Raw genomic sequence first — 21,705 nt, 5'->3', positions numbered from 1 at the left:
CATCCTAGGAAAGACTGGGAACAGAAGGGGTGACTTTGACTCCATATATTTGACTCCATATACTTTGACTCCATATATTTGTTTGATAGAGACAAGACCCCCGGAGTAACTGTTACACCTACTGACTGACTGACTTCTTAAAAGCTCAGACCACTAAGCCAAATGACTTAATGCCCCTTTGCTGGAGGACCCAAGTCCACACTGCTGAGTGCTGTTCCAGATGGCCCTGCCAGAGGCTCTGCAGGAGGAAAGCCACTTCCCACTCATGCTTGGTCAAGGGACCCACTGCTGGCCCAGAGACTGATGCTCATGCTGAGATACCTCCTTCCGGGACTTTCTCCTGGAGTGATTTGTTACCCCCTTTCCTATTTTTTCCCTACTTTGACTAAACTGTGTTGTAACCTGATGGTGTGCAATAAGCTGAGTGACTTGTGAGGTGAGTGTTGGTTGCATTTTGTGTGCCTCCAATCCTGTGATTGTTACCTGGCCTTACTGCTGTGCCCTCAACAAACAGGTCTGCACAAAGAACAGTGGAAAGAGTGAAGAAAGAGACCTTGGGTGGTAAAATCTAGGGTTTATGGAGTCTCTCCATATATTTGTTTATCTCTCTGTATATTAGTTTCCTGCTCAAACCTGAACTCCATGATTCACTGTTTACTCCAGGAGTGTATACACCTGTTGTGTCCCAGCTCAAGGGACACAGAGGTCATCCAAAACGGGTATTTTTATAGTATAGGATATTAAACATAAAACAGCCACATATAGTTGTGTCTTATCCGCACTTATTTGAGCGTGAGGAATATGGAGCAGTACTGAGAGTGAAGTGACCACATCTTATTACTCCCAACCTCCCCTGTGGATGGTGGGCTGTGTTGCCAGCCCTGGGCAATGGGAATGACATGCTCCCTTCAGGCGTGGCCTCTCAAAAAATGTTCTCAAAATCTTCCAGTTTGCTCTTCCCCATATGCCAGGCAAATGCACAGAAGTTGGGCCAGTAGCCATCAGATGAAGGGGACTGGACTCCAGACTGTCGACGAGCTAAGCTGGACTGTGTCTCCCATAACTCCTTCTCTGTGGGGACGTGAGTTAGGGATGGTCACAGGGGAAATTTGCACAATATCTGGGAGATGAAAGTGAAGCAATGCCTCCCTTTCTGAAGGTCACTGTGATTAGATGAGAGAGACCCAAACAAGAGCCCTAGAAGATTCCAGTTCATCCCAGTCCTCTCTGCTCTCTGTCCAGCTCTACATCTCCCAAACAATCACCAGTGCCCCTTCATGGTTCTTGTCTGCTGGTACCCCTGCCAGCAGACCCTTCTCTCCTAGCTGGTATTTACTAAGCACATACCTGAGCCAGATTCCGCCTGGACTGGATTTGTGAGAAACTTGGCACCCATTGGCCCACCCCAAATGCTGCTCAGAATCAGATCAACTGCCAGGGTCCTTTGATCATGCAGAAGTTTCACTGGCTGTGGACATCTGATGGCCCCAGAACATGCAGAATCAAACATGTGGTCAAGCTTCACTGAGGTTTTCCTGCAGACAGGGGACAACAAAAGCACTAGCTCCGGGCAAAAATCACCTCTCACCTGTACTGTATGTGGCACTGAGCTTTGAGATCATAACTGAGCCCATATGAGATTCTGAAGATGTTTAAGACGCTTTTCCGTGGGAACAAATTCAGATTTTACTCACGGTTACCAGCAATGGAAAAGCGCCTGCTAGAAAAGGGGAGGCCTAGCCCACCCACATACATTCTGAGTGGGCACTCAAATATCTCAAATCCTCTGACCATAGCAGGGTAGAGAACAGAGGCTCCAGTTTCCTTGTCACCAGGAAGCGGCAGGGCTGGGAGTAGCTCCATCCTCTCGCCTGTACTGATCAGAGCTGAACTAGCTCTTGCTGTCCTGCAGTACTGTAGGTGTAAGCAGCCTCTCCTGGGACACTCTTGTGAGCTATCAGATGTCCATTCTGGACCATGGGCATTGAACAATCACTGCTTTGGTACTAGGAAACTTGGAATACACCCGGGGCAGCCACTCTTCTGGATGGTCCAAGAGCTGTCAGCTCCACTGTTCTCCCATCAGAGACCCTACTCTCAGCATTGCTACTGGCCCCCTGTATGTGCCCCCTCACCTCCGCCCCACAGTCCCCCTGTGTCCTTGGGGATCAGAACCACACAGTCAATACCACTTCAGCGTCCCTGATGGGGTATCCTCTGCCATCACAGTGACCCAGAGCGGGCATCAGCAAATCCCTTCTAACGAGCCAGGCAGCAGGCAGCTCCTACTGCACAGCAGTGCAAAACCAAGAAAAGGGCCTGCAAAGTCTGACCAACAGGGGAAAGTACCATTGTTCCAGCACATTTAGAAATTTTGTCAGAACACTGAAAATCTCTCACTGTTGCTATAAATATAGAAAGATGAAAAATAGTAAAACCAACATTTATTCATTATGTTGTGCTGCTGCTGCTAAGTCACTTCAGTCGTGTCTGACTCTGTGTAACCCCATAGATGGCAGCCCACCAGGCTCCCCCGTCCCTGGGATTCTCCAGGCAAGAACACTGGAGTGGGTTGCCATTTCCTTCTCCAATGCATGAAAGTGAAAAGTGAAAGGGAAGTCCCTCAGTCGGGTCTGACTCTTCACAATCCCATGCCATTAAAAACATTAAGAATTAAGGTGCTTTATTTCTTCATATAAAAAGTTACATTGTTAAAAAAAAAAAACTTATAAAAAGAGAAACTAATTCTCTCTTCAATTGCTCAATCTGTTACAATTGCTCTGTTGTAACAAATGTACCACTCTGGTGGGAGAGGTTGTTAATGGAAAGCTATGCACCACTACCTTGTTGATGAGAAAGCTATGTATGTTCAGGGGCGGGGAATATATTGGAATATCCCTTTTCCCTCTTAACAGTGCTGTGAAAGTAAAACCAGTCTAAATTTTTTTTAAATTTAAAAATCCAATATAGTAAATAAAATATGATACCCCAGATTGAATGCTGGTGAAATCTGACTACAAACTGTAGTTTGTAGTATTCTACCAATGCCAATTTCTTGACAAATGGAACCTGGTTTTGTAGATGCCCATGTTGTGGCAAGCTGGGTGAAGGGTATAGGAATTTATATTATCTTTTCAGCTTGTCTGTACATCTAAAACTATTCCATAATCTAGGGATTATAAATTCAGTACTGAATATTTTAATGAGATGGAACAATCCTGTTGTAAGGCCATGAGAAAGTTAGCTTTCTCTCAAAATCTTGTCTCTTATGACATTTCGCATTCTAAATAACTATCTGGTTCATGTGTCAGTGAGGCAGCAGGAAAGACAAAAGGATGATAAAAAAACAGCTACCAAATGTAAAGCAATGTATTTACTGTTAATTTGACTCAACCTAAATTTGGTTTTATTGCAAAATGGTTCAATTTTTTAATTTTTTTAAGATTCAGATGGCTGATCTGATCTGCCATCAGATGAGCCACTATCATTTGGGCCAGATGAGGATGCTGTGAAATGATTCAGAACCCAATAGCTCTGGGCAAAGGTTAGGAACAGATAATCACAGAAAAGGAGAAGTGGCTCCACCTCACATGTAATGAGGGAACTACAGATTACAGCTACAACTGTGATAACTTTCTTCCCAGTTAGACGGGCAAAGACTGAGGGAGGAGGGAAGTGAGGCCTGGGAGGAGGCTTTTTCCACCTGGCTGGTGGGAGAGTGAAACGGCACATCTGCCCTTTGACCTGGCATTCACCTCTCTGATGAATGCGGGCATTCTGCAGGCACAGTTCTGCAGACACACCTGCACAAGTACAGCAGCCTGCGTCAGGCTGCTAAGAGGAAGGCTGGAAACAACCAAGACCCACCTAGGAGGGACCTGCTGGTAAACCACGTGGCCACCTGCCAACTGCAGAGGGGAATTTGCACAATGAGGGGGATCCGGCAAAACTGCCTTAAAGGACGATGCAGCTAGTCACTAAAATGGAATGACCAGAGCCTGAGTGACACAAGAGGAAGTCTCTAGCCACAAAATGTTCCATCTGTGAGCTCTGAAAGTTTTTTTTTTTTTTTGAAGATGGTTCTGACCGAAAAAAGTCTGCCTATATATACAGAGAGAAAGAGGGATTAAATATGGGAAAATGTTGACACTTGCTGAATCAATTCTTATAATTTTTCTGTAAATTTGAAAATGTTTAAAAGCAGTTTAAAATGGGCTGTCTATACAGAACAAGAGGAAAGGGATGGATGAAGATGGGGTAGGAGTGAGATTTCTCTTGTATCATTTTATTTTTCTAGCCATATAATCATTGTAGCCATTTTTTCATTTAATCACTTTCTTAGAATAAGATAATTAAAACAAACAAACGAATTCTACTTCCTCATATGGTTCGTCTCCATGACAAAGCACAGAAGCAAGACATGAGATAGCACTCCAGAGGCACCAAACACTGGAGGTCGACTTGGAAAGGGGCAGTATAGGGCCTGGGGTGCACCATTCCCCTGCTCCGCACCATCTTGGGGAAAGCAGTCTGGAGCCTCGACCAAAACAAGGATGGCAACACACAGCTTATACCTCCTCCCACCCAGCCGTGCCCACTCCAGGTGTCAATCCTTCATGCTCACACAGATGAGAAAGGACATGCAGTACAGTCATAATTGTAATAGGTGAAAATTGGAGGTGTTCTGGATGTCCACCAACAGAGAACTAGTTCAATAGATTACCGCAGCACAGGTCTTACTATAAAATATAAAATGATTTAATTTATTAAGTAAAATGATTACTATAATAATATTAAATTCAAAATCAAGACACTGTGATGATATTGGCATTGTTGTTATTCAGTCAGCAACAAAAGAGTTGTTTGACTCTTTGCGACCCCATGGACTACAGCACGCTGGGCTTCTCTGTCCTTCACTCTCTCCCAGCATATTGGCATACAGATAGAGAAGTAGGTCAATGGAACAGAATAGAGTCCAGAAATGGACTCACATTCACTTGGTCAGCTGATTTTCAGTGAAAGTGCCATCAGCTGTCAATGAGAAAGGAAAACCCTCTCAACAAGCTGGACTAATTGGTTATCTATATGGAAAAATGAACCTTAACTCACCACTCACACCACACATGTGAAAATAACTAGAAGTGAATCACAGTCTTAACTGCAAACACCAAAACTAAAACTGAATAGGAGAAAACATACATGCATTCGAAATAAGCAACAATGTCTTAGGCTAGAAAAGACACTAGCCATACAATAAAAACTTGACAAATGAACTTCATCAACATGAACAACCTGTGCTCATCAAAAGGCTCCCTAACCAGAAGGGAAAGAGACACGTGTACCCCAATGTTCACCGCAGCACTGTTTATAATAGCCAGGACATGGAAGCAACCTAGATGTCCATCAGCAGATGAATGGATAAGAAAGCTGTGGTACATATACACAATGGAGTATTACTCAGCCATTAAAAAGAATACATTTGAATCAGTTCTAATGAGGTGGATGAAACTGGAGCCTATTATACAGAGTGAAGTAAGCCAGAAGGAAAAACATAAATACAGTATACTAACGCATATATATGGAATTTAGGAAGATGGTAACAATAACCTGGTGTACGAGACAGCAAAAGAGACACTGATGTATAGAACAGTCTTATGGACTCTGTGGGAGAGGGAGAGGGTGGGAAGATTTGGGAGAATGACATTGAAACATGTAAAATATCATGTAAGAAACGAGTTGCCAGTCCAGGTTCGACACACGATACTGGATGCTTGGGGCTAGTGCACTGGGATGACCCAGAGGGATGGTATGGGGAGGGAGGAGGGAGGAGGGTTCAGGATGGGGAACACATGTATACCTGTGGTGGATTCATTTTGATATTTGGCAAAACTAATACAATTATGTAAAGTTTAAAAATAAAATAAAATTAAAAATTAAAAAAAAATAAAAAAGTAATATGGATGATATTGAAAATAAAAAAAAAAGAAAATGAAAAGGCAAGTCATAAACAGAAAGAAAATATTTGTAATACATCTACCTGACAAATGACTTGTATCCAGACTATTTAAAGAATTCCTACAAAGACAGTATGGAGATTCCTCAAAAAACTGAGAGTAGAACTACCATATGACCCAGCAATCCCACTACTTAGCATATATCCTGAGGAAACCAAAATTGAAAAAGGCACATGTACCCCAATGTTTGCTGCAGCACCATTTACAATAGCTAGGATATGGAAGCAACCTAGATGTCCATCATCAGATGAATGGATAAAGAAGCTGTGGTACATATATACAATGGAATATTACTCAGCCATAAAAAGGAATGCATTTGAGTCAGTTCTGATAAGGTGGATGAACCTAGAGCCTATTATACAGAGTGAAGTAAGTCAGAAAGAGAAAAACAAATATTGTATTAGTTTAGTTCAATCACTCGGTTGTGTCCGACTCTTTGCAACCCCATGAATCACAGCACGCCAGGGCTCCCTGTCCGTCACCAACTCCCAGAGTCTACTCAAACTCATGTCCATCGAGTCAGTGATGCCATCCAGCCATCTCATCCTCTGTCATCCCCTTTTCCTCCTGCTCCCAATCCCTCCCAGCATCAGGGTCTTTTCCAATGAGTCAACTCTTCGCATGAGGTGGCCAAAGTATTGGAGTTTCAACTTTAGCATCAGTCCTTCCAGTGAACACCCAGGACTGATCTCCTTTAGAATGGACTGGTTAGACCTCCTTGCAGTCCAAGGGACTCTCAAGAGTCTTCTCCAACACCACAGTTCAAAAGCATCAATTCTTTACGTTTCTCTTGTTTGATATAGATAGCAGCCTTTGGTTCTATCACTAGCATTGCAAGTAAAAAGAAAAAAAAAATTAAAAAAAAAAAAGCATCAATTCTTGGCACTCAGCTTTCTTCACAGTCTCATACCCATACGTGACCACTGGAAAAACCATAGCCTTGACTAGACGGACCTTTATTGGCAAAGAAATGTCTCTGCTTTTCAATATGCTATCTAGGTTGGTCATAACTTTCCCTTCAAGGAGTAAGTGTCTTTTAATTTCATGGCTGCAATCACCATCTGCAGTGATTTTGGAGCCCCCAAAAATAAAGTCTGACACTGTTTCCACTGTTTCCCCATCTATTTCCCATGAAGTAACACACATATATGGAATCTAGAAAGATGGTACAGATGAACCTATTTACAGGACAACAATGGAGACAGACATAGAGAACAGACTTATGGACACAGGTCGGCAGTGGGGGAGGAAGGACAGGTTGGGACAAATGGAGAGAGTAACATGGAAGCATATATACTACCATGTGTAAAACAGATAACTAATGGGAATTTACTGTATGACTCAGGGAACTCAAACTGGAGCTCTGTAACAACCTAGAGGAGTGGGATGGGGGGTGGAGGTGGGAAGGAGGTTAAAGAGGGAGGGATCACATGTATATCTATGACTGACTCGTGTTAATGTATGGCAGAGGTCAACACAATATTGTGAAGCAATTTTCCTTCAGCTAATGGTAAGTTAAAAGAAAAAAAAAAAGATTCCTACAAATCAAATAAGAAAAAAAGGCAAGTGATCTAATGAAAACAATTTTTTGAGGAAAGACTAAAGTAAGTACTCAACTAAGTTATTTAAATAGACAAAAAGCACATGGGAAAGTGCTCAACATCACCTGCCATCAGGGAAATGCAAATTAATTTCACAATGAGATATCACCATGCCCCACCAGAAGGGCTACCATGTAAAAGACTGAGAATACTAAGTGTTGACACGAATGCTGAGCAAACAAATCTCATATAGTGTTGGTGGAAGCATAAAATTTTACAACTGCTTTGGAAAACTGCTTGGAATTTTCTTATGAAGTTAAACATACATTTGCCCTATGACCCAACAATGGCACTCCTAGGGGGTCTACCCAAGAGAAAACATTTGTCCACACAAAGACCTCCATTTTTGTCACAAAAGTCTATAGAAGCCCTGTTCATAATAGTTCAAAACTGGAAAAAGACCCAAGTGGCCACAGGAGAATGAATAAATGAAGGGTGGTATAGCCATAATATGAAGCAAAAAGGAATGAATTACTGACATAACCAATGATATGGATGTATCTCAAAATAAGCCAAGCAGAAAAGGCTGGTTTTGATGAAGTTCAAGAACAGGCAGTACTAGTCTATGAAGTTGAAGTAGTGATAATCTCTGGGGCTCTGGGTTGAGAGGGTGGGTATTAGTTTGCTTGAGCTGCCATGATGAAATACCATAGAAACAATAACAAAAATTTATTATCTCATAGTTTCGGAGGTTAAAGTCTGAGATTCATGTGTCAGTAGGGCTGGTTTCTCCTGAGGCCTTTTCCATGGCTTGGAGATGACAGTCTTCTCTCTGCATCCTTACATGGCGTTTCATCTATTTGTGTGTGTCTATATCCTAATCTCTTCTTCTTATAAAGACACCAGTCATATTGGATTAGGGTTACCACTTACAAGACCTCATTTTAATTTAATTATACCTCTATAAAGGCTCAATCTCCAAATACAGTAACATTCTGAGGTACTGAAGATTAGGATTTTAACATGTAAATTTTGTGGGACACAATACAGCCCATAGTCCTCCTTAAGAATGAGAATGAGGCAAGGATATCTGCATTCTTATTCATCAGAGTGGTAGATTCCTTAGCTAGCTCAATAAAGGCAAGGAACTAAAATGTATCCATAACAGAATGGGAGAAATAAAAATGTCCATATTTACAGATGACATGATTGTCTACAAAGAAAATTCCAAGAATCTACATCATACTCAATGGTGAAAAGCTGAAAGCATTTACTCTAAGATCAGGAACAAGACAAGAATGCCCATTCTCACTACTTTTGGGCAACACAGTATTGGAAGTCCTAGCCACAGCAATTAGACAAGAAAGAGAAACAAAATGAATCCAAACTGGAAAGAAAGAAGTAAAGCTGTCACTGTTTACAGATGACATGATACTATATATAGTAAATCCCCTACATACAAATAGTCAAGCTGCAAACTTTCAAAGATATGAATGTGCATTCCCTCGACATCAGGGGCGAATTAAAGTGAAACTTGCCCTCCATCTCCTATTGCTGGTGATCCTTCAGCCCTACCATCTCTCACCTCCTCTACCTCCTCCAGTTAATGATTCTTCTTGTCTGTTCACTTGATGCCAGACCCAGTATGCTAGCTGTTGTACTGTACTTTTCAGTTACTGTAAGATTTAAAAATGTTTTATTTTGTGTGTTTATTTTCATGTATCATATATGTGAAAAGTATTATAAACTTATTACAGTACAGTACTATATAGCCACACGATTGTACTCATCTCACATGCTAGTAAAGTAATGCTCAAAATTCTCCAAGCCAGGCTTCAGCAATACATGAACCGTGAATTTCCTGATGCTCAAGCTGGTTTTAGAAAAGGCAGAGGAACCAGAGATCAAATTGCCAACATCCGCTGGATCATGGAAAAAGCAAGAGAGTTCCAGAAAAACATCTATTTCTGCTTTATTGACTATGCCAAAGCCTTTGACTGTGTGGATCACAATAAACTGTGGGAAATTCTGAAAGAGATGAGAATACCAGACCACCTGACCTGCCTCTTGAGAAATCTGTATGCAGGTCAGGAAGCAACAGTTAGAACTGGACATGGAACAACAGACTGGTTCCAAATAGGAAAAGGAGTATGTCAAGGCTGTATATTGTCACCCTGCTTATTTAACTTATATGCAGAGTACATCATGAGAAATGCTAGGCTGGAAGAAACACAAGCTGGAATCAAGATTGCCGGGAGAAATATCAATAACCTCAGATATGCAGATGACACCACCCTTATGGCAGAAAGTGAAGAAGAACTAAAAAGCCTCTTGATGAAAGTGAAAGTGGAGAGTGAAAAAGTTGGCTTAAAGTTCAACATTCAGAAAACGAAGATCATGGCATCCGGTCCCATCACTTCATGGGAAATAGATGGGGAAACAGTGGAAACAGTGTCAGACTTTATTTTTCTGGGCTCCAAAATCACTGCAGATGGTGACTGCAGCCATGAAATTAAAAGACGCTTACTCCTTGGAAGGAAAGTTATGACCAACCTAGATAGCATATTGAAAAGCAGAGACATTACTTTGCCAACAAAGGTCCGTCTAGTCAAGGCTATGGTTTTTCCTGTGGTCATGTATGGATGTGAGAGTTGGACTGTGAAGAAGGCTGAGTGCCAAAGAATTGATGCTTTTGAACTGTGGTGTTGGAGAAGACTCTTGAGAGTCCCTTGGACTGCAAAGAGATCCAACCAGTCCATTCTAAAGGAGATCAGCCCTGGGATTTCTTTGGAAGGACTGATGCTAAAGCTGAAACTCCAGTACTTTGGCCACCTCATGTGAAGAGTTGACTCATTGGAAAAGACTCTGATGCTGGGAGGGATTGGGGGCAGGAGGAGAAGTGGATGACAGAGGATGAGATGGCTGTATGGCATCACCGACTCAATGGACGTGAGTCTGAGTGAACTCCGGGTGTTGGTGATGGACAAGGAGGCCTGGCGTGCTGCGATTCATGGGGCCGCAAAGAGTCGGACACGACTGAGCGACTGAACTGAACTATATGGCCCATTGTGTTAGTTGGGTACTCAACTAAAATAAACACACAAAATAAAGAAAACATTTTTAACTTCACCGTAACTGAAAAGTACATACAACAGCTAGCATACTGGGTCTGGCATCAAGTGAACAGACAAGAAGAATCATTAACTGGAGGAGGTAGAGGAGGTGAGAGATGGTAGGGCTGAAGGATCACCAGCAATAGGAGATGGAGGGCAAGTTTCACTTTAATTCACCCCTGATGTCGAGGGAATGCACATTCATATCTTTGAAAGTTTGCAGCTTGACTATTTGTATGTAGGGGATTTACTATATATAGTATCATGTCATCTGTAAACAGTGACAGCTTTACTTCTTTCTTTCCAGTTTGGATTCATTTTGTTTCTCTTTCTTGTCTAATTGCTGTGGCTAGGACTTCCAATACTGTGTTGCCCAAAAGTAGTGAGAATGGGCATTCTTGTCTTGTTCCTGATCTTAGAGTAAATGCTTTCAGCTTTTCACCATTGAGTATGATGTAGAAAACTAAGATCATTGCATCTGGTCCCATCACTTCACAGCAAATAGATGGGGAAACAATGGAAACAGTGACAGACTTTATTTTGGGAAGGTCCAAAATCACTGTAGCTGGTGACTGCAGCCATGAAATTAAAAGACGCTTAATCCTTGGAAGAAAAGTTATGACCAACTTAGACAGCATATTAAAAAGCAGAGACATTACTTTGCCAACAAAGGTCTGTCTAGTCAAGGCTATGGGTTTTCCAGTAGTCATGTATGGATGTGAGAGTTGGACTATAAAGAAAACTGAGTGCCAAAGAATTGATGCTTTTGAACTATGGTGTTGGAGAAGACTCTTGAGAGTCCTTTGGACTGCAAAGAGATCCAACCAGTCCATCCTAAAGGAAATCAGTCCTGAAAAGGACTGATATTGAAGCTGAAACTCCAGTATTTTGGCCATGTGATGGGAAGAACTGACTCATTGGAAAAGACCCTGATGCTGGGAAAGATTGAAGGTAGGAGGAGAAGGGGACAACAGAGGATGAGATGGTTGGATGACATCACTGACTCAACAGACATGAGTTTGAGCAAGCTCCGGGAGTTGGTGATGGACAGGAAAGCCTGGCGTGCTGCAGTTCATGAGGTCACAAAGAGTTGGACACGAGTGAACGTCTGAACTGCACTGAGGCTAACTTTGTTGGACTTATGAACAAATTGGACTTATGAACATACTCTCAGAATGGAGTTTGTTTGTATGTAGGAAACTTGCTTTATAAAAAATCCTAAAGATACCACCAAAAAGCTATGGGAACTAGTAAATGAATTCAGTAACGTTGCTGGATATGGAATTAATATACAGGAATTGGTTGGATTCCTATATGGTCACAATGAACTATCAGAAAGAGAACTTAAGAAAACAAACCCATTTATAATTTCATTAAAAAGAACAAAAGCACCCAAGAATAAATCTAAATAAGGAGGTAAAAGATCCATACTCAAAAAACTCTAGACATTGATGAAAGAAATTTAAGGCAACACAAATGGAAAGATATACTGTGCTCCTGGACTAGAAGAATTAATATTGTTAAAATAATCATTCTACCCAGGGCAATCTACACATTCACTGCAATCTCTATGAAAATATCATTGTTATTTTTCACAGAAAAAGAACAAATAATTCTAAAGTTTGTACGGAAACACAAAAGACCCTGAATAGCAAAAACAATCTTGAGAGAGAACATAGTTGAAATTATCAGGTTCCCTGACTTCAGACTATACTACAAAGCTACAGTAATCAAAGCTGTATGGTACAGGCACAAAAACAGCCACAAAGATCAATAGAACAGAATAGAGAGCCCAGAAATGAACCCACACTTAAATGATCAATTACTCTATGGCAAAGGAAGCAAGAATATACAATAGGTAAAAGATAGCCCAATAAATGACGTTAGGAAAACTGGACAGCTAAGTGCGAAAGAACCAAAGTGAACTATGTTACACCATATAGTAAAATAAATGCAAAACGGTCTAAAGGTGTAAATGTAAGACCTGAAACCATAAAGTTCTTAGAAGAAAACATAGACAGTATCCTCTTTGACATCAGTCTTAGAAATATTTATTGGATATGTCTCCTCAAGCAAGAGAAACAAAAGCAAAAATAAGCACAGGAAGTTGCATCAAATTAAAAAGCTTTTGCACAGTGAAGGAAGCTATCCACAAAATGAAAATCTTGCCTACTGAATGGGAGGAGATATTTACAAACCATATATCTGATAAGGGGTTAATATCCAAAAGATACAAAAAAAATCAAAACTCAACATCACCCTGATTAAAAAAATGGGAAGAAGACTTGAATAGAATTTTTTTCTCCAAAGAAGACATACAGATGGTCAACAGACACATGAAAAGATGGTCAACATTACTAATCATCAGGGAAATGCAAGTAAAAACCATAAAGAGATATTACCTCACATCTGTCAGAATGGCTGTTATCAAAAAGATAACAAATAACAAGTGTTTTAGGAAGGATGTGGAGAAAAGGGAACCCTCATGCTCTGTTGGTGAGAAAGTAAACTTGTGCAGCCACTATGAAAAACAGTAAAAGAATTAAATATAGAACTCAAAAAATTAAATACAGAACTATCATATCATCCAGCAATTCTACTCCTGGGCATTTTTCTGAGAAAAACAAAAACACTAATTTGGACACTCCTATAAACATAGGAGCATTGCTGCATATAAACTGCAGCATTATTTATAATGGCCAAGATATGGAAGCAAACTAAATATTCCATGATAGATGAATGGATAAAGAAGATATGATAGAGACAGACAGATAGAGATATATACACATATAGAGATATATACACAATGGAATATATATATATACACACACACGCATACAAAATGAAAATTTTTTTCAATCAGATAGAGATATATACACAATGGAATATATATATATATATATATATATATATATATACATACATACATATACACACACAAAATGAAAACTTTTTTCAATCACTAAGTCATGTCTGCTCCGTGGACTGCATCTCACCAGGCTTCCCTGTCCTTTACTATCTCCTAGAGTCTGTTCAAATTCATGTCTTTGAGTTGGTGATGTTATCTAACCATCGCCACCCTATTCTCCTTTTGCCTTCGATCTTTACCATCATCAGGGTCTTTTTCAATTAGTTGGCTCTTTACATCAGGTGGCCAAAGCATTGGAGCTTCAGCTATAGCATCAGTCTTTCCAATGAATATCCAGGGTTGATTTCTTTTAGAATTGACTGGTGTGAACTCCTTGCTGTCCAAGGGACTCTCAAACATCTTCTCCAGCACCACAATTCAAAAGCATCAGTTCTTCAGTGTTCAGCGTTCTTTTATGGTCCAACTCTCACATCCATACACAACTACTGGAAAAACCATAGCTTTGACTATACTGACCTTTGTTGGCAGAGTGATGTCTCTGCTTTTTAATACGCTGTCTAGGTTTGTCATAGCTATTCCTCCAAGGAGCAAACATCTTTTAATTTCATGGCTCCAGTCACCATGAATGAAATGTTACTCAGCCATAAAAAAGATGAAACCTTACCATTTCCAATAACACGTTTAGACTTTCAGAGTATTATGCTAAGTGAAATCATTTGGAAGGAGAGAAACACTGGCACAAGTGGGTCCTGTGCCTGTGCCTCTTCCACTCACCGGTCCCATGGGACACACAGCAGCAGGCACTGGGGGCACTGCCAGGCCCCAAGGATGGGACACAGTGTCCAACACTGTACTTCCTTCAACAAGCTGGGCAACATCACCAAAACAGCTGGACAGGAGGCTGGGATGAGAATCCAAGAAGCTTTGGATAGGGGGGGCAACTTTGTCAGCTTTCAGGCCCCAATGACAAATTCTGATGAATATTCCACTTATCAGTAGACAAGACCCAGGAAAGGAAGAGGGAAATCTTTCCAGGCCCACATAAATCTTGCCACTTTCAGGTGGTGAGCTTCTGGGTTTCCTCTTCTCAACGCTTCTCAGTAATATCTAAATTTCTATGAAGAACATGTATTATATTTGCAATTGGGAGAAAAGCCAACCTATTTAAAAATAAGCTAATAAAATCTCCATGCTCTTTCAAGATTCAAAACTTCCAGTCATTACAGAGTCAGAGCCAGCTGTCTCCATGTCTGTTTACGTATGGAAATTTTAATTTCTACTTAGCTGTCCTAAATCTCTCTGAGGAAAAATGTGGTCAAGCAATTCCAAAAGAAAGGACTCTGAATGTAATTCTGCTTTCCGAGAACATGTTTTTGCAAAAAGCTTTCTAGATTGCTCTAAACTGAAAGTATGTTTTGCTCAAAGGCAGAAAATTTTTCCTAAACTTGAGGAACTTCACCCATTTGCACCATCAATCAGGCAGCTAGGAGGGTGAACACAGGTCCTGAGAGGCCACATCCTGGCCAGATGACAGTGGGGGAGCCCCTTCACCCCAACGCGAGGCTACAGGGACTCCCTGGGAAAATTGTATGTCAGATGCCAAGGTGGAGGCAGTGAGGAGCTGATTAATCATCACTCACTTTACTTTTCTTATTTATTTTTTAAAAGAAGACTTGCTCTAAAAATATTTGACAGTTTAGTCATCTCAGCCAAGAGGAGCCTTTGGCATCGCACTGGAGAAGCAATCTCGGCCTCAAGCCCTTAGATGAAGTGGCATTTAAGAGCTTTCCAGACAGGACAGGATAATTACAGAGAGGCCCTGGCATAGGCTGCAGTGACATTCAAGCCTGAAGTGGAAGCAACCTCTTATCTTTAACAAAGAGCTCTGATGATCGACACTGAAAGGAAAGTGCTGTGTCTGGGACGCTTTTTTTTTTTTTAACCCTGTAAGAAAAAAAAATGTCATTGTGTAAATAAAGAGCTACATGAAGGAGTAAGGAAATAAGAGTGGCCTTGCCCCACTCTTCAGGTCCAGGTGTCTGGATACAGAGTGATTCCAACATTGTTCTGGCAACTGCACAGCCTCAAGCAGAACATGGCTGAGCCCAGGGAGATTAGGGTCTCCTCTGCATGCTCAGGCTCCACCCACATCAGAGTTGGCCTGGTGGCATTTGCACAGTCACTTGGACTCTTTCTTTCCTGTTCAGTTCCTTCATCTTTGCTCCTGATCAACCAAACGCAGTTCAGAACGCAACAGCTCTGCTTATTTAGAGGGCTTACTTTCAGGGCACTGATATGCTGGCAGCTCTGGGAGAAGATAGCTAGAGAGAACTGGAATCTATTCACAGCACCACTGTCCTAGTAAAAAAAACAAAAACAAAAACGAGTGAAGGGAGGGAAGAATGAAGGGAGGGAAAGGGGAGGGGACCTAAGTGTCCCTTAGCAGGGCTCTGAAGCTGAGGGACAGGCCTTCCCTGATGGCTCAGATGGTGAAGAATCTGCCTGCAATGCGAGAGATCTGGGTTCAGTTTCTGGGTTGGGAAGATTCTCTGGAGGAGGGCATGGAAACCCACTCCAGTATTCTTGCCTGGAGATCCCCATTGACAGAGGAGCCTGGTGGGCTACAGTTCATGGGGTTGGACACCACTGAGTGACTAAGCACAGCACGAAGCTGAGGGACAGTCTCAGGAAGCAATATCGGGCTGGGAGCATCTGCCTACTCCTGCAATTGATTATTTTTTAGGCAGCATAGTTTATTTTGCAGACAAAATTTTTTGAAGCTTGGTTTAAGACAGAGGAAGATGGGGAGAATAGACAGCAGTTGCCCACTTTGCCACAGAAGCTCTTAGGCTCCTCATATATGTAGGGAGTGGGGAAGGGAGGGAGGAGCTTCTCTGCAGCAGGTCCTGACTTTAGGAAGAAAGGCTACCATTTCAGCTGTTCCCGAGGATACTCCCTGCACGTGATGTATCCCCACAGGAGGACACTGGCTAGACCCCCATCCACACCAGGGTTCCTTGACCAATCATCTAGGACAAAACAGTAACAGCCATGCTCTCCTGCACCCATTTTTGGAGAAGCAGCACAGGCTGCTGAAAAGTCACAGCCTGCTGACCAGGAGGCCCCAAGCTTATATTTAGAGGCCTGCAGTTTTATCCAATTTGCAGTCAGAGCAGCAGCTATGAGGGGTCCTTTAGACATGATGTTAAGAACGTGGGAGTAGACTGCTATAACCCCACATCTGCATGGGATGCCAGTTTTTTTTAGGAGACTCTAAATTCAGCATAAGATGCATTCAACAAAAAATTCTGGCCTCATCCAGCAGAGTCCTCCTGGAATATTCTGAGATATAAAATAATGTACCAGGAGAACACAGGCCTTCCCTGTTCATCTGTTCAAGCATATATCACTAGTAACTTCTCATTTTTAAAATCCCCAATTGGATCTCTAGCAAGTCCATTGGAATTCTCTCAAAACACACTCGACAGAGCTCTCACCCCAGAGCCAGGCCAAGGTGGAGTGAGCCATCTGCTCCCATGCTGTCCCCTCTCCCTTGTTCCTGCAGGGGGCAGAAAGCTGGGAGGGGCAGCCAGGAGGGTGGGTGGTCATTTAAGGGCTCCCACTCCTCAGACCCCCTCTGAGTGGGCTCCTTGGGTGTGTTTCTGGGTTCCACTCTTTAGACTAAAGAATGCTCACAGGTTCTAATAAGTCATAAGAATCTGACCTGGAAGTGGGGCGAGGACTTGGACTAAACTGGCCAAATTGAGCTCACTGGTGCAGAGCCCTCCGCTCTCCCCTGCCTTCTTTCAACACCCAGGTTCTTGCAAGGGTGGGCCCAAGTCCAGAACTCCTATACAACTCGATCATGCGGCTTCACACTCCACCCTCCGACACACTCACGAGTTCTGTCTGCAAATACATCCAGCTCTTATGAAAGGTGGGAGAGAAGGAGAGAGGGAAAGGAGGAAGGAGGAAAAGGAGGGAAAGGGAGAGAACAGAGAAGGAGGGAAGTCAACTAGTTGGTTCGTAGTTGGGTAGTGACTGACTGGGGGCTTCCCAGGTGCTGCTAGTGGTATAGAACCTGCCCACCAATGCAGGAGACATAAGAGATCTGGGTTTGATCCCTGGGTTGGGACGATCCCCTGGAGGAGGGCATGGCAACCCACTCCAGTATTCTTGCCTGGAGAATCCCATGGACAGAGGAGCCTGGCGGGCTGCAGTCCACAGGGTCACACAGAGTCAGACATGACTGAGCGACTGAGCATACACACGTGCACACAGTGACTGGCTAGTCAGTTAGTCGAGCTCTAACAGGGATCTTGCCTGTGGCCCCGGGGCAGCAGATGGCTGACAGCCTCTCAGTGAGCATGGAGTGAGGACAGGAGGACCACGTTCCTTGGCAGCATGTGGAGGGCACAGGTGCAGCAGTGTACACAGGGGGCGGGTTCTGGCCCAGAAGGCATGGCTTCTCGGTTCTTCCCAGACAGACTGCTGCAAACACAGGTGCCTCACCTCTCACTGGACACAGTTGGACCACATAGACACCTGGTGGCCTCGGGTGGGCTGGGAATGCTGAGCTGTGGGTGTCCCGGATGTCCGGATGTCCCGGAGAAGGTGGATGCCCCCAAAGCTAGCCTGAAGCTATAGGAGTGAGGCAGAACTGGTGCCCAAGAGCTTGGGTAGGGTGTCCCCTCAGTCCGGGCAGATGCTTCAGTCAGACAGGCTGCATCTGCCGCAGAGTGCACCCCTCAGCTCCTTTCATACATACTAAGCACCACTGGACACCTGGGAGAACTGAAGCACTGGTGCTGTGTGCTCCCCCCACCAACACGGCAGGCAGATGTATCCTGCTCTGAGCCCCCCAGACCTGTGTGAGCTGGTCTGTTCCTGGTGCCTAGGGCAGGGCCAGGCCCCCCACAGCCCTAACTGAGGTCACCGAGCGAGCCACTAAGGGCCGGAGGATGAGCTGTCAAGATCCCCCAAAGTGCAGATGAGGAAACACGCCCAACCCAAGCTCTGCCTGATGGGTTCTCTGTGCCAGTGGGATCCAGCCCAACCTGGCTTGCCCGTCACCCTCTTGTCTACACAGAGCAGGCCCTGCATCCAAAGACAGCTGGCCTTCAGCTGACCAACTGGCTAGACACGGAAGGAAAAGCCGCAAAATAAGCCTGCACAATATCACCTCTCGTGAACAGCCTATCTGGGGTTGAGGTGAGCTGCTGTCATTTGAATTGAGTCTGAGCACATGTGCGCACAGACCCCCCTACCCGACTCACTCTTTTTACTTCAAGCTAATTCAAGCTGTGATGCTGCATCCCCCAGTCACCCTAGAAACCCACAATGACAGCTTAGACCTTCTCACTGTCCTGATTCATAGATGTAGACAGGGAACACACCATCAAAGAGCCAGGGACAGCCTGGGGTCACCAAGAACCTGGGAATAAGCACTTTACACTCTCTTTAAAGAAAAAAAATCCCCTTATCCACATTTATCTGAAGGGCTGGTTTTCCTAATCTAAAAGAAAGTAAGTGAGAAAGAGAAAGAAATAATAAGACAACTCTGGAACCTAAAATGAAGGTTACTAAGTGACAGAAGCCAATCTGAAAAGGTTACATACTGTATGAGTCCAACAGTGTGACATTCTGGAAAAATTACTGGAGTTAGGACTTGCCGGGGTTTAAGGGAGGAGGGATGACTAGGTGGAGTACAAAGGATTTTTAGGGCAGTGAAACTACACTGTGCAATACTATAAAGGTGGATACCTGCTATTTGTCCAAGCCCACCGAATGTTCACACCTAGAGTGAACCCTAATGTAAAACGTGGACTCTGGGTGATCATGATGTGTTGAAGTAGGTTCATCAGTTGTAACAGACGCACCACCCTGGTGAGGGAGGCTGATAATGGGGGAGGTAGGGAGAAGCAGCTGGGGAGTTATATGAGAAATCTCTGTACTTGCCCCTCAGTTTTGCTGTGAACCTAAAACTAAAATAACAAGTCTACTTAAAAAAAAAAAGACAATCCTGACATATGAAATCCCTGTTATCATGGCAACCTCATGCAGGGGTATTTCTAAAGCACCCAGTCTATTCCCTTCCCATCCATTTAAAAAGGGGGAAAAAAGAAAGAGTGGGCTGAGGGTGAGGGAAATTCAGAATTAAACCAGGTCCCATCACAGAACCCAACATTCTGCATTTGTTCAAAAAATACTCTGGACAATTTTGTTCAAGAGCCAGGGACCCCTCAGCAAAGCCAGCCCAGGTTGTCAGCCTAGACCCTGGTGCGGTCAAATGGAGGTAGATCCCTCCTCAAGTCACACAGCAGGAGCGCTCCAACCCAGCCCGACAACCCCGGAGAATACATTACCCAAGGAGCCCAGGGAAGTGACACCCAGGACTTCAACACCACCCGAAACGAGAAAAACTCTCCCCTTTTCAGACATTGGTCTACTCACCGCCTTCCCTTGGCCAGGAAACCCATGAAACTCGCAAACAAGCAGAGCCAGGGGGTACCCACAGGCCTGGGCAGCCCCATTGGCCACTCCTGCCTGGGACAGCTTGCTGCCTGAGACCCCAAGCAGGTCACCAAGGAGCAGGATGTCACCCCAGTCTCCCACGCTGGGGCGCCGCGGGCCTCCTCCTTCTGGGCACGCTGTGCTGTGGGCAGTTAGTCCAGGGTGAGGCTGGCAGGAACCCCACGAGCTCGGGGCTGGTGGTCTGGAGTGGCCCTGCCTCCCTGTTCCAGGCCTCAAGGGGCCCCAGTGGCACCCACGGCAGCCTCTTTTCTTCTCTGTCTAATCTCACAGCTGCAGGGAGACGCTGAGCCCTGACAAAGCCCGCCTGCTCCTCCAGAGCCAGCAGGAGGGGTGAGGGGAGTGCAGCCCGCAGCCCGCAGCCTGGGATGCCGACTGTCACCATGGTAACAGGAAGGGTGGGGGAGGGTGGGCGAGGAGCTGGTGGGACCTGTAGGGCCAGGGAGTCTCTACAACCATGGGCAAAGGAGGAGGCCCTGGCAGGCTGTGAGGGGCCTTGTTTCTTGTTCTGAACACCTCTGCCACCCACCTTCTCTCTTGCAGACTTTTTTAGAAGATTCTGTGGCAACAGGGCATTTAAAATGCTTCATCACCACAATGATGTAGTGTGCGGACATTTAACACATGCCTACAAGGAATACTCATCTGCTTAAAGAGTCCTTTGTTTGGAGACTATGGGTGTAGGGGGTGTGTGTGCCTCTCACATTCAGGCTTGCCTCCACACTCACATTTTACGCTCATACCTGCCTGCACCCCTCATTTGGAGAATGCTAACTGAAGCCTGGATCCTCAGGGTGTGTCAGCTCCCCTGAGCCCTGTCTGTGAATGTGACACAGACTTACTTGTTTGTTTCCAGCTGTGCACCTGTAAGGTGAGTAAGGTGAATACGGTCATCATGGAGTTTTCTGCCAAGATCACCAAGGAGATACATGCCTTGCTGAGGTCATTTCCTCTGTAAGTGATAAGCCTGGACTGAATGGTGTGTCATATACTTTTGAAAGTGCCAAAACCACAACTGGCCAGCACTGAGCAGACCTAGGGCACGGGTGTGAAGCAGAAAACTGCGAGGCCAGCCATCTTTCCTGGCCCAGTTCGCCAACACCTTGAGAAGTGGTGTCTCAGCTTCCCACCGGACCTGAGTGTCCTTCACTCCCCTGTCCAGGATCTCATTAACATCTTCATAATTCAATGTCTGCAGGCCTACAAATGCCCACTGAAGTCCCCTTGGTGAGGGGCCTGGGAGGACACAGTGGGTTTGAAACCTCAAAGTCTTCACTTTTCACTCTATGAATTTATCTATACATGTACACTTGTGGTAGCATCAAAACAACTTGCAAAGAGAATGTGCTAATATGTTCCTTAGGGCGTTCAGGAAGGAGGGGACATATGTATACCTGTGGCAGATTCATGATAATGTGTGGCAGAGGCCACAAATATCGTAGAGGAATTGTCCTCCAATAATTATATTTTGTGCTAAAGTTCTCAATATTGTACAATTATAATCTTTGACAATTATTAGTTACTCAAGAACAGTTATGTTTTATGTGTATTGTTCAATTGTCATCACCAATAGAATGATACTGAGAAAAAAAAAAAGAAAAGGTTTAGTTATTGATAATGAAAGTTTTTAGGTTGAT

The 21,705-nt window shown here is 43.8% G+C and overlaps 1 protein-coding gene across 1 annotated transcript in view; it reads right to left on the bottom strand.

Moving 5' to 3' along the window:
• FGD3 (FYVE, RhoGEF and PH domain containing 3) overlaps positions 1-20,339 on the bottom strand; it is a 65,474-nt gene extending 45,135 nt beyond the window's left edge. The window contains exon 1 of the mRNA XM_070795131.1: positions 19,991-20,339. The gene's annotated coding sequence lies outside the window, so the exon portion shown is untranslated. The remainder of the gene's footprint in view (positions 1-19,990) is intronic.
• Between the last annotated feature and the right edge of the window lie 1,366 nt (positions 20,340-21,705).

This window comes from Bos indicus, chromosome 8, assembly GCF_029378745.1.
Source record: "Bos indicus isolate NIAB-ARS_2022 breed Sahiwal x Tharparkar chromosome 8, NIAB-ARS_B.indTharparkar_mat_pri_1.0, whole genome shotgun sequence".
In the NCBI taxonomy this organism is placed as follows: Eukaryota; Metazoa; Chordata; class Mammalia; order Artiodactyla; family Bovidae; genus Bos; species Bos indicus.
The sequence above is the reverse complement of the archived record's forward strand: the minus strand, read 5'-3'. Positions and strand labels throughout refer to the sequence as shown.